The sequence below is a fragment of the Varanus komodoensis genome, unplaced genomic scaffold (assembly GCF_004798865.1).
Source record: "Varanus komodoensis strain SLA01 unplaced genomic scaffold, ASM479886v1 scaffold15, whole genome shotgun sequence".
Lineage (NCBI taxonomy): Eukaryota > Metazoa > Chordata > Lepidosauria > Squamata > Varanidae > Varanus > Varanus komodoensis.
This window is the reverse complement of record NW_025335440.1, coordinates 28,795,209-28,807,621: the sequence shown is the minus strand read 5'-3', so window position 1 is coordinate 28,807,621 and position 12,413 is coordinate 28,795,209. Positions and strand designations below refer to the sequence as shown.

General features: G+C 41.6%; 1 protein-coding gene across 3 annotated transcripts in view; it reads left to right on the top strand.

The window, feature by feature from the left end:
• Positions 1-12,413, top strand: part of CDK6 (cyclin dependent kinase 6) — a 154,142-nt gene that overhangs the window by 21,080 nt on the left and 120,649 nt on the right. For 2 of the 3 annotated variants that reach the window (XR_006414205.1, XM_044424896.1), the window contains exon 1: positions 3,180-3,680. The exons of the other annotated variant lie outside the window; for it this stretch is intronic. The gene's annotated coding sequence lies outside the window, so the exon portion shown is untranslated. Of the gene's footprint in view, positions 1-3,179; positions 3,681-12,413 lie in introns of those variants that run through there. 3 annotated transcript variants of the gene reach the window in all.

Sequence of the window (12,413 nt, the reverse complement as noted above, 5' to 3'; positions counted from 1 at the left end):
GAAGCCATTAATAATAGATAGTATACAACCACAGATTCACCCAGTAGAATTCTGACTCCTAAAAACTTTCTCCTTCCTTGCAACTTCACAATTCTGTTGTCAGAATCCTCGATTTGCAGTAATTCGGGGATAGATCTTTGATTTTTCTGTGCAGACCATCCTAGTATATGACTCATAAGGTGTAGTAGATAATTTGTCTTGTTCCACCCCTCCCCTGCCCAGGCCACGATTTTGCATTGGGCTCTACTGACTCTGGTTGGTGGAACCACTTTGCTCTGGTTTGTTTCTGCTAAAACAGAGCGCACGACAGCAAAAGAGAGAAAATCTTGCAAGAGCACAGTCTACCCATACCTGCTGTGATACCACAACTTTAACACATCATACATACTAAGAGCAATTTCAATTCCACTATTAGTATATAGTATATTAATTTATTATTCATCCTTATGTAGTCAAAACAGCACCATCCACATACAAGAAGGATGTATCAGCAGGCTTGCAGAAACCACATTTGCAGAAGTGCCAAAAAAGAGAGAAAATAATATATATTGTTTTCAATGTTAGCTATCTCAAGTCAGCAGCCTTGTGGCACATATATTCTGACAGAAGCCTTCATGGACTACAGTCCATTTCATCAATTGCGCCCCCCCCCCAAATTCTTGCATATGCAACCTGAAATTGTTAAGAACAATAATTCTCCTGAACCAGCAAGCTAGGCAGGAAAGAGTTCCTATTTTCCTCAACTTGGGAAAATTACCATCTTTTGCATGTCTACTGAGTCCCACTGACTTCAGTGGGGCTTATTCTCACCTAGGTGAGTTGCAGTCAAAGATATGTTGCCATAACCAACTTTCCAATAGTAGAATTAACTTTTCCGGGTTGTGCTTGCAGAATATGTTTATTCATTCCCAATCTATGCATTTTTATTTGGAAATGTGCCATTCGGTGAGATTTACTTTTAAACAAGTGCAGTAATACATTGTAGTCATACAACTTGAGCCTATGCACATTTGGTCTAACATGCACAGACTTTCTTCTAAGTTCTAACAAAATCAGCAGAGTTTTCTCTCACATAAACGTGCATGAATTTACATCACGTAAATGTGTAGGATTGCAACCATAGTCTATTTTCTTTTTCTTAGAACCTAATCCTATGAGTATATGTATTATCTTTTAAACTGCCCAACAATGACAATTGTCTGGATGATGTACAAAACTATGAAAAACATAGCACAGCAGGTAAAAACAAAACAACAGAAACAGTACAAAATAAAACCTGGTTCCAAAGCTTTAAAGATTAAATCTAGCATTGTCCATTGTGGAGTTAGGCATAAACATGGGCCTAAGGCACACCTACCTCTGCATAGTCTCAACTGCTTAGATGTACAGAAATGCTATACCATATTGCTGAATCTTTTTATCTTCCACCTTTGGAAATGCCATATTGAACCATTTCACGTAAGTTTATTTATCTGTGCAGCGTATGCATGTGCAAATTATTTTTAGCAAACTATTTTTATATGTATTTGATGGGAATATGTTGAAAATCATTGGCAAATACAGTAGCATAACCCAGTTACAATAACTAGACTATTTCTGGGGTAAAAGAAGTATTTTGAAGGTGGAAGAAGGGGAAAATTTCACACTCATATGCTGGTAGTGTAGTCTGATCAGGCAATATTGGATCAGGAGTATTAAACAGTTAATTTTAATTATGAAATTCCTGCTTATTTTTGGGCATATTAAAGGTTAACTGTGGTGGTAATGTACATGCTAACCACCACACAGATCTCATTGGCAAAACCTTCACAAAGATCATATACCATCAGTTGATCCAGGGAAAAAGAAAATGTGGACAATCATGCATGACTAAATTGCCAGCAATAAACTGTTGTGGAACAGCCAGATGAACTCAGTTCTGACTTAAAAAGCTTCTTTTATTACTTCCATAACATTGAACTCCATTTATTAACTACTAGAATGGGTAAAGACCAGGTGAATTAACAACTCCAAATATATTAACTATAAGTTTTTGCAGTGGAATATTAATGAGGATAATTGTATGCCAATTAAATTATTCTGAAATTTAGAAAAATATTATGTACTACAAGTTCTACATTTTACAATAGCTTACTATGTAATTTAAATATAATCTTCTCCAACTGTATAATGCCTTTCCAATATATTATATATTATTTCCACATTAGATCTATAGCCTTTTTTTCCTCTTGAGAGGACCCCATGCTGCCTTATATAGCTCTCCTTCTTTCCATTTTATCCTCACAACAACCCTGTGAAGTGGGATAGGCTGAAGCTGTAGGCCTTTTTTTTGTCTAATCTTGTGTAGGATTGCACTATTAGCAAGTTTATATCTGGGCTGAGATTGGAGGCTGGGGCTTGCAACACTACACCCCATCTGCTCTTTTGTATTATCTATCATTATAATTGCGACAGGAATATAACTTGGAAAATTCGAATGCATAATGATTTAGAATAGGTTTTGTTGCAAGACTGCTTTTTCGCCTTTATCCAGCACCGAGCACGCGTGAGCCCCAGTGAAAAGGCTTGCTGATACAGCCGCAACGCGACTACCGCTGCTTGCTGCTGCTGCTGCTCCTCCTCCTCGTCTTCTCCTTCTTCTTCCCGAACATCGCGGGGCGCCCTGCGTGCTCCTCCGGTCTCTGGGCGCCTGCTCCTTGCCGTTGCGCTCGCCGCCGCGACCCTTGCGGTATGCGGCTGCTTTTGGCAGCGAGGCACATGAAGGATTTCATTGAGTGTGAAGACAGAGCAGAGACAGAAAGCAGAAGGAGGCGGCCGCTGCCTTTGTAGTCCGGGAGGAATGCGGAAATGTTGAAGCACTATGTCAAACTTTTTTTTTGAAACGGGGTCAAGCCACATTCAGCCAGCGTGGGAAACCGGGGGGGGGGGGAGTTGAGGCGAGGTGGGGGGAAAACTCTTCTCCTGTTGCTGTTGCTGCTCCCAGACTGAGGACAGGAGCCGAGGAGAGAGAGAGAGAGAGAGAGAGAGAGAGAGAGAGAGAGAGAGAGAGAAACTGGGACTTCTAGAGAAGCGGAGGCGGCAGGAAAGAGTGGCAGCAAGGCAGCGTGGAGAGCTGGTGTACGAACCCCGCGCTCAGGGGAGACTGGTTGCTGCAAGGTTTTTTCGATCAGCCCCAGAAGAGTTAGCAAAGCTTCGTTCTCTCCCTCTCTCTCCCTCTCCCTCTCTCTCTCTCTCTCTCTTCCCCCCACCAACGGAGGGGGAGGAGGAGGGGGTTGCGAGTGCATTGAGGTGCAGCCTGCCCTACCGCTTGCAGAAAGATGCGAACTCAGGACAGCAGTAGCGCCCCGGAGGAGCCGCTGCGACTACCTGTGTGGCCCCGACAGTGGCTGCTGAGACCTGAGCTTCGAACCGCAGCCACCATCACCATGTGAACGCTTCGACTCCGGTTCGGTTCTACTCTCTCTGGCCCATCATTTTGATGAGAAGCTGATTATTACTATTATTATTCTCATTATTTAAAAACAAGAGGGGAAAATTCGCCCCTTCATCACTTTTTGGGGGGGGTTGTTTTGATTTTCTTTCTCCTTTCCCCCCTTTTCCATTTTTAACCCCAGCTCTTCTGGAGATCACTTGGGTGGTGGTTTTCTCTGAAGATCGAGGCAGCTCCAGAGCAATACCAGGTACTTTGAAAAGTGCCCATGTGCTCTTCTAGATCCTATCCCTAAACTGGGGGGGGGGGGGGTAGGTGGGAGGAAATGGGAATCTTCCGCTCTCCTTATCCCCTCACTCCGCGTTTCAGATATTCCTATTACTGTAGATAGTGCCGGGTCGGCTTGGGTGCGAAAGGCATTGTTATTCGGGTCTTTTTTCCTTTCCCATTACATGCATGCTTATAGGGGAGCTGCTTTGGGGTGGTCCTTCTGTGGCACGATTTCTGTGGAATACCATGGTTGTGTCTATGCGTGTGCTGGGGATTTTTGAGGGCATTCTTGAGTTTTGGTTTTGGTAGGGAGTGGGGGAGGCGTTCTTGCGGGAAATGCTTATCATGTGTGCTTTCTATTCAGGGGAACGCAGAGGTTAGGAAAGGGGTTTGTGCTTCCTAGTCGCTTCGTTGCGGGCGGGCAGGCACACTGCACACCCAGCTTTTGCACACGCCTTCTTCATGTGACTTGGGAGGGGGCACTACAGTCATTTAGCTCGAAAAACTCGCTTGGTGTGTGTGGGGGGGGAAGCGCTGGAAGAGGAAATTCCCTTCAAGAGCAGCTAGATATATATAAAATTAGATCGGTATCTTTCCATTGCCAGAAGCCGCTTCCTAAGCAGCAATAGCGGCACCTCCCGCGCTGCAAGTCCGCCTTGGGGCTGCTGTGCGTGTTCGCCCCAGGCAGGAGCAGTGGTATGAACGGAAGCCCCGCCCCCTGGCGACCCCCCACACTCCGCCGCGACCCCTCCCTCCCGGCTTCCCGACCTCACACATGCGGAGGCCGCCTGGACAGTGGGGGGCGACTGCATCCCGGAGGCACTCCGCGGCCCCGCCCGCGCACTGGCCATTCTGAGCTCTCGGTTGGCTGAGAAGAGCTTCCCTTCAGAGACACGTGGAGTTTTCCTTTCTCCCCGTAGTTGCAGCGGTTCGTTGGCTTGGTCAGCCCCATCCTCCGTCCTTTTTTCTGTTCCACCTGAGGGCTTTTAGCTTGTGGTAGAAACGTCCACTTAAACCCAGGGCATGCATGGTCTGAAAGCACAAGATGTAGAACCTTTCCTGACGCTAAGTAGTGCTAGGTCTGGTCAGTGCCTGAATGGGAAGTTAACCTCTCTTTATGTTCCAGGGTGGGAACAAGGTGGGATATAAATATAAATAAATAATCTGGAAATGTGTCGTAATAATGGCCTTTAGCATTTAGCAGAAAGTTGTGCATAGTCAGGCACAACACACCAAAGGTTTAGGGAAGGGCAGCCATTGCAGATGTTGCTGGTAAAAAGATTTTGGCACTTTGCAACTGTACGTTAACATCTCTGTTGTAGATGCGTGTTAAGTTGCATGCAGCTACTGCCATGATACTGGAGCAGGGGAGAATGAATCTTGCAGTTTTTCTAATGGAATAGCCACTGAGTTCTTCCTTGTGTCCTTCCTCATGGCAGACATGCCCAGTTTTTAGACAAACTTCTGTGTATGGTTACTTGCAGGATTTTGCCAGCTGCAATAATGTGTGACCTGGCTCTAGGGGGCATAATGTATGCCACTGAAACTGAGCTGCTACCAACAAGATCATTAATCCAGTTATTGATACCCTGGGAATGCATGTTTCAGGGTTTTAAAAGAACATTTCTGTATTTGAGCTTAAAATACTTTTTGCTTGTGTGATGCAGATCTAAAGCACAGATTAGCAAGAATGCACAATGGCTTTCTTCTGTTTTGTATCCCACCATAAAAAAGCATTAATGCATATAAATAGGAAAAAGTGTGTTGGTAGATGGGTAGGGTTTTTTTATTTTGGTGTCTCATGTGACATTACCTGATTGTTGCTATCATCAAGGTTATTCAGAAGTTTGCAAGTCCTGGAAACAACTAAACTAGAGACCACACATATACTGTTACATGGTATGTCTATATAACATAATAGGGAACTGGTAGAGCACCTGTTTGTATGCAGAAGGTCCTAGGTTCAGTCTCTGGCAGCATCCCCAGTTAGGACTGGTAAAACTCCTGTCTGAAACCCTACAGAGCTAGTCAGTGTCTACAGTGCTGGGTTAGATGGACCAAATGTCTGTCTCCATATAAGTCAGCATCCTGTGTTCCTAATTTAATATGGCAGTATTACCAAAAATGAAATCACAAGTAAAATGTAAGAAAGTACCTCTGAGATGCAAGCCAATGAACTGCAACAGCTTTGTGGTTGTGACTGCCTTGTATGTAGAAATTCCCAGGTTCAGTCTCTGGTATTTGCAGGTAGGGGGAGAGAGAGAGAGAGAGAGAGAGAGAGAGAGAGAGAGAGAGAGAGAGAGATCTATCATCGGACCTGGGAAACTGCTGCCAGTTAAAGTAGGTAATACTGGGTTAGACAGATAAATTGACTAGCTTAGTGTAAGGAAGCTTACTGTCCCCATCATAATAATTTATATTCAAATTCTATATTGAAGTTTTTCAATATATTGATCATATACTAGAGCTCTTAAAGCTTGGTGTTTCAAATAATGATAGGCAAGGCTCAAACTGCTTTTACTGCATGGTTAGCAGCCATATTAGGGTTTGATAAATAATTACTATCTGGTGTTGGGTGGCCAGATTTTCATGACAGTCACAGCATGTGAGTGGTGGGAGGCCCACTCCCCTCCCTGAAGAAGTTGGTCTTTGAGAAAAGCTTGTTTTTCCTCCACAAGCTCATGTCTACACAGGAGGGTGATTTTCAGTGAAATCTTGGCTAGGGAGGGAAGAATTAAACCTCTCTGGACAGTGTGGTCCCTGTGTGCTATATGTTTGAACAAAGCAGCCAATGCAAAGTGTGAGAGAAAGAATAAATTCCCAGCTTGTCACTATGTGCAAACTGGGAGCCATAGTTTAAAATAAAATCTAGATTGCTAAATAAGCCATGGTTTGTAGTTTGTTGTTTTAGCAATTGCCTAGAGTGCATTTCAAAGCATGGTTCTTGACTTGCAGTAATGGCAAGCCTGGAATTGGGCAAAGCATGCCAGTTCATTCCTTTTCCTGGCCAAGCAGGGCTGAAGGGGAGCTATTCATGCCTTAGGCTCTGCTTGGGTTCTTTTCTGCTCATGCACAGATTACTAAACCATGATTTAGCTTTAATATTGTGTACGATATCTCTCAGTGTCAATAAGTGACACAGCAAAAGGTGTGACTTTGAATTGTTGTAGGTATAAGTTCTTATTCCTGTACCCACCAGTGAAAACAAAAAATACTGTACCATTCTCTTTTCACTATCCTTGAAGACTTTGCATAATAACATAGATTGCCTCTCTGCACAAGTTAATTACTCCTGATTATGTTGTCAAGATTAGATTTTTCCTATTACTTTGTATATCATATTGATTCTAATCCTTTTTTGTCAGTCGTATGAGTAAATGGGACCATTCATTTTTCCTAAACGAAGTCGCCCTGAATGAGGATGTGTTAGGCTGGATGAAAGGTTGATGAAAGAATGATAAGGGATTAATAATTGTGTTATGTGATCTTGAGTAAAAAGTAAATTAGAATGAAGAATATTAATACAGAATATATTAATATTGAATATAGAATACTAAAACGGGCATTGAGATCTTGTGCTATCACTAAGAGGTGGCGCACATATGGATAAGTCATGACATATATGAGTCTAGTAAAGAAAGCAGGCATTGATATCCTGTATCTCAAACAGTACAATTATCACCACTCATTCCCATCCAGTCATTATGCTGGAAAGAGATCAGCAAAATGTCTTAATAATGCCCTTCCTGAAGGGTATGCAAACGCTTTGCTGTAATGGGGGTTCTGCTTCTTGCTTAGTGTTTTTAATCTAATTTTCTTTCATTCTGTGAGTAGACAGCACTTGGCAGTTGTATCTTATCTGCGGTGTTTCATATGTTGCTGAGGTCAACGTTTTCCTTGCCATTCAGCTGTTGCAACATTGGGTATTAGACCGTCAGAGGAGACCACTAACATTATCATTAACTCTCATAAGCAGAAATTTGTGAATGTTGCAAAGACATGATGTGGTTTCTCTGGAGATAATAATTATATCCCTACCACAAACCAATATGTGAACGAGCCCCAAATGTGGACACTGATAAGTGGTAACTGTTGTGCTGGGAGCCTATGATGTTTATTGGGATGTCCATTGAATGTCCTGTTGGGTCATTGTGTAGAGTTTATTCACTGAAGTATAGCACCCCCCACTTGTATAATATTTTAACTATTCATTGAATGCATCCTCTATCTCCTTGTGATACCAAAAAGTGGCAATAAATCCTGATTTATTAAGAATGCATAGCTTCTATGCACTGCATATAATTGTTTGCATATTCACTTAGCTTTGTATCCACAGACATCTAAAACCTTCCTTCAGATTGCTTCATTTTTCTTCATAGTACTCAGAAATGCTTCATATAATTATATTTTAGAGGCTAACATGAATACTGGGTTGTTGTTTTTCTCCAGAGACTTTTAGCATGTCTGGCTGATAAAGTGAATATTTAAAATGTTTTGGATTATCTTTGAAAAGTAGATTAAGCAGGACTTTTCTACAATATTATTGTCCTTTCCCAGTTCATGACACCTACAATCCAATACCATGCTAGTTTATGCAGAAATATACTGCTACATTCTTTGGGGCTTCTGCCTAGGTCGAGAGAGGATAGGACTGTAGTGCTAATTGTTTATTTCAGGCCTCTAATCATCATTCCATGTGCATCTGATAGAATAACCTTCTCCAATACGTTTCACTACAGATATTTTGCGCCACAACTTCTAGCGTTCCTGACCATTGGCCATCTTGCATATGGCCAGAGTCCAAAACACACAGAGGTTTTAGGAAATACTACAATAAACTGGACTACTTTCATAATAATTCCTGTGACCAAGTATCCTAGCAGTTGAAGTTCTGTGAGGGGAGTTGTTAATAGGAATTCTCAGCATCTCTCAAAACTACAATGCCAAGGGGTAGAGGGGGACAGAGGAAAGAAGATGACTATGACTGGAAAAAGACATTCTATTTTAAAACAAAATAAAATTGATCTGTATTTGTAGTCTGGATAGGGTAAGTTGTTTCCCCTTTCCTGGAATTATCTCTTGGCTACTGGAGGGAGTTTCCTTGATGGGACAGTAATGGTATACCTCACTGTCAATAACCATCTGCCTCCTGTGATACAAAGAAAAGATGCAAATGCTATACATTGGCTGGCTTATGTACATTGAAACTTTATATAGCTGTTCTGTTTAATTTTGCACAGTTGAGGTCATCACATTTTCAGATCTACATTTTTTCATATGCATCTGCTATGCCAAAAATAGCAAGAGCTCCATTTGCTGCAAACACAGGGTATTTAAAACAGTGTGTTTGTATGTGTAGTATCCTAAGAGTTTTAAATAGAACTGCCATTAATTTTCTTGGCATTAAGTTCAAGGTAGAAGCAAGTACCAAGATAATTATATAACATAAAATTGAGTATTTTATTGATAAGAATAAAGAAGGCACAACTACTTTTAACCAGCTGTCACTTGTAGGCTGACCCTAAATATTGGATAAACTGCTGTAAAAGTATGGACTGTTTGATGAGAATCCTATCGATCAGAGAATAAAATCTACTAAATGTTGACAAACATCACAACTTAAATATGGGATGCTCAGATTGGAAGGGTGGAATACTTCAGATTTTGCATAGCAAAAGCAGCAATTTCAGCTGTTGTAAACTCATGGATGCTGGAATGGTAGGAAGCAAAGAGAAATTGGAAGAAGGCTGGGCGAAAGGATGGAGACAAACATCTTAGAAGGAAGGTTGTTGGAGAAAGGGTCTGAGTAGCAGACCTTCACAAAAGACTAAATGGGGAGAACAGAAAACTGAGCAATAGGAGAGCCCTGTATGAAAGATAAACTTCAGAAAGGGACTTGTACAAGACTTTGAAAGATAATGATACAATTTTGTTGCAAAGAACTAGGACAGGTAGATTTGTTAGGGAAGCAGGATGAGGGAAACAGAATGTCTTGAAAGTGTAGCTGAAGTACAAGGGACAGGAGACAGTGGATCCAGGAGCAGAGAACTGATGTAGGGAGAGAAGGAAAAGATGGCCCATTAATGAGAAATACTGTGGAGAAACTCGTCCAGAGTCATAAGGTGGTGCTAACTCTGCCAATCAAAAGCATTGTGCAGCTATTTTGCTTTTCTTCATTAATGGTTATTTATTTATTATTGGAGTGGTAAGGAACGAGAAGAAACTGTGGGAAAACGGGAGGGTTGCAAATAGAAGATTATGTTAGCCTCAGTAAAGTTCTGTGATTGAGGTGGGAGATTGCACAATAAAAGTTCAGTCAAAAGTTTATGAGGGCATATCCACATGACATGCTAAGGCACCTTTGAACAAGCTGTGCAGTTCATAGTACATCCTATGGCACACCAGACAGGCAACATGGCTCACCGTGACTTATTCTTGTCCCCTTTCCTTCTCCATCCTCTAGTTGGTATCTCAGTGTTCTTTCCAGTGGAATCTGTTTTGTCTCTCCCTCCCCATGCCAGTCATTGCACCTGTTCAGTTATTGACATTTTTCCTCCAGAGCCTCAAAAATGTGTAGTTGGAGCTATTTTTCCAGCCCCTGAAAATATCAGCTCCTTGCACAACTGTTTGCATTATTAAATATTATTAATTCTGACAAGTCTTGTGCAAGTGTGCTGCCATGGCTATATGACAGATGTGGATGCAGGCTTTTCTAGTCAGTTGCCTTGTATATTTCAGCTGCCAAATGGAGTTGGCAACCTATGTGAAAACTGACAATCCAAGAGTGGATATAGGCTGATTTGCACCCAGTTGCTAGGTCAGATGCTTAGCTATGAATTGTAAAGTACAAGAAGGTGCATCAAAAAGTAGCCCAAAGGGGAAGGGACCAGTATCTTCATTACAGTATGATCCTCTGGCTTATAAGTGTTCAAGTGATATTCCTCCATGGCCTCCACCTTTTCAGCACTTTCCTGAGCTTCCAATTATTCCAGAAAGGAAAAAATTAATCCCCTCACCTTTTTGGGATACTTAACTGCTGCAATTACTGAAGTTCTCTGATAGTTCTTTAACACAGAATTACATGCAAAATTAATGTCAAGGAAGTAAATGAAGGGGAAGTTTGCCCAGTTGTCAGGGAACCACAATAACTGCAGCAGTAAGTGCTCTGAAAATGAGCAAGAAAAAGGTGGGGAGTCAATATTTCCCCTTCTGGAGTAGCTGGAGAGTAGAGGAAATGTTGAAAAGATGGAGGATACTGAGAAGTGTCAGCTCAGCAACTGCCAGTCAAGAGGATTTCATTACTAAGTGAATGACATCGCCCCTTCCTTTTCACACACCTTCTGGTGTGTTTTTCTCTTTACCTGTGCTTTTCAATTAACAGCTAAGCTGTTGGTATCCTCATCTAGTTTGCTGCTCTTTTGATGACTAAAACAGACAAGCAAATTGACCAGACTAGGCTACACATACCAGAGAGCCATAAGTACGCACTTGTGGAAATTGGACAATTCCAACAACAACAATTAAAATGAACAGAATTGCACAATTTTCTGGTGTCAGGTCTTTTTTTTAAAACAAGAGTGGTGAACCAGTGATAATTGTCCTAATGTGCCACTTGGTGGAGGAGCTGGCTGTGGCAGTGGCAAGGGTGAGATCAAGGAGAACAGCAAGGGTTTTTACCACTTTTGCCAAGCAGCTTTTGCTGAGCAACTTGCTAACCAATCCTTGCAACCTGTGATGAAATTGCTCTCCCATGCTCGGCTCACATGACAACCCATCTTGGGTCAAACAATCCCTAGAACAAGTCATGGGTTGTCAGAGTGGCTTGTTGACAAAAAATAAGCCAACCTGTGCAAAGCGATCTGGGTGTGAACTGTGCAACAACCCACTATGACTATTTACCCATGCTGGGTTGTTGTGTCATATGAACCCAGTCTGAGTGACTGGCTGTAGGAGGATAACAGCCAAGGAGCAAAAATTATGAAACAGTTGTGCACTTGATAAAAGACTCAGTTGCACAACCCACGATATCAATAAACTTTAAGTTTTCTCTATATACTTTATCATTTGTACTTCTGTTTTCAATCTTTTCTCCCTTGTTTTACTTCCAGTCTTGAAGGTGTTGAACAGTGACAGTCATTATAGCAGTGTCTTCTTTTTTAATTTAAGTTCAAAAAACTTGTTGCAGTCTGTTGTCAATAACTTTGGAGCAGTTAAGCAAGTACACATTTTCTTCAGACTAGTTTCTGACATGTATTCATAATAAGGTTAACACTGGGAGTTTATTTCTTAAAGTGTTTGATACATAGTTATGTTTTGGTTGATTATTAGTGGCAGTGCAGGAAACTTTGTTTTCTGTGATTTGAATAGAGACAGATGTTATGACATTTGACACTATCTGTTACTTGAAAGGTGAATTAGCTGTAGCCAATCATACCTAGTCAGTGTTCTTGGATTGCAACTCTGGGCATAAAGCATAATTTTCTCAATCAAGCAGTTGATTTCTCATTGATTTAATATCTATCTATCTCAAAAACAATTGACCTGTTTGATCCTAGTCAATTCTGTTAGTAAAGAATAAGGTTGACATTAAAATTGTGGTACTTTATAATATATGCAATTGCTGGTGCAATGTAACTTCCAAGTCTCCTCCTGCCTGTCTGCAGCCTCTTGCACATGCTTCCAAATCTGTTCCAGAGGGTTTGGGGCATGGGTG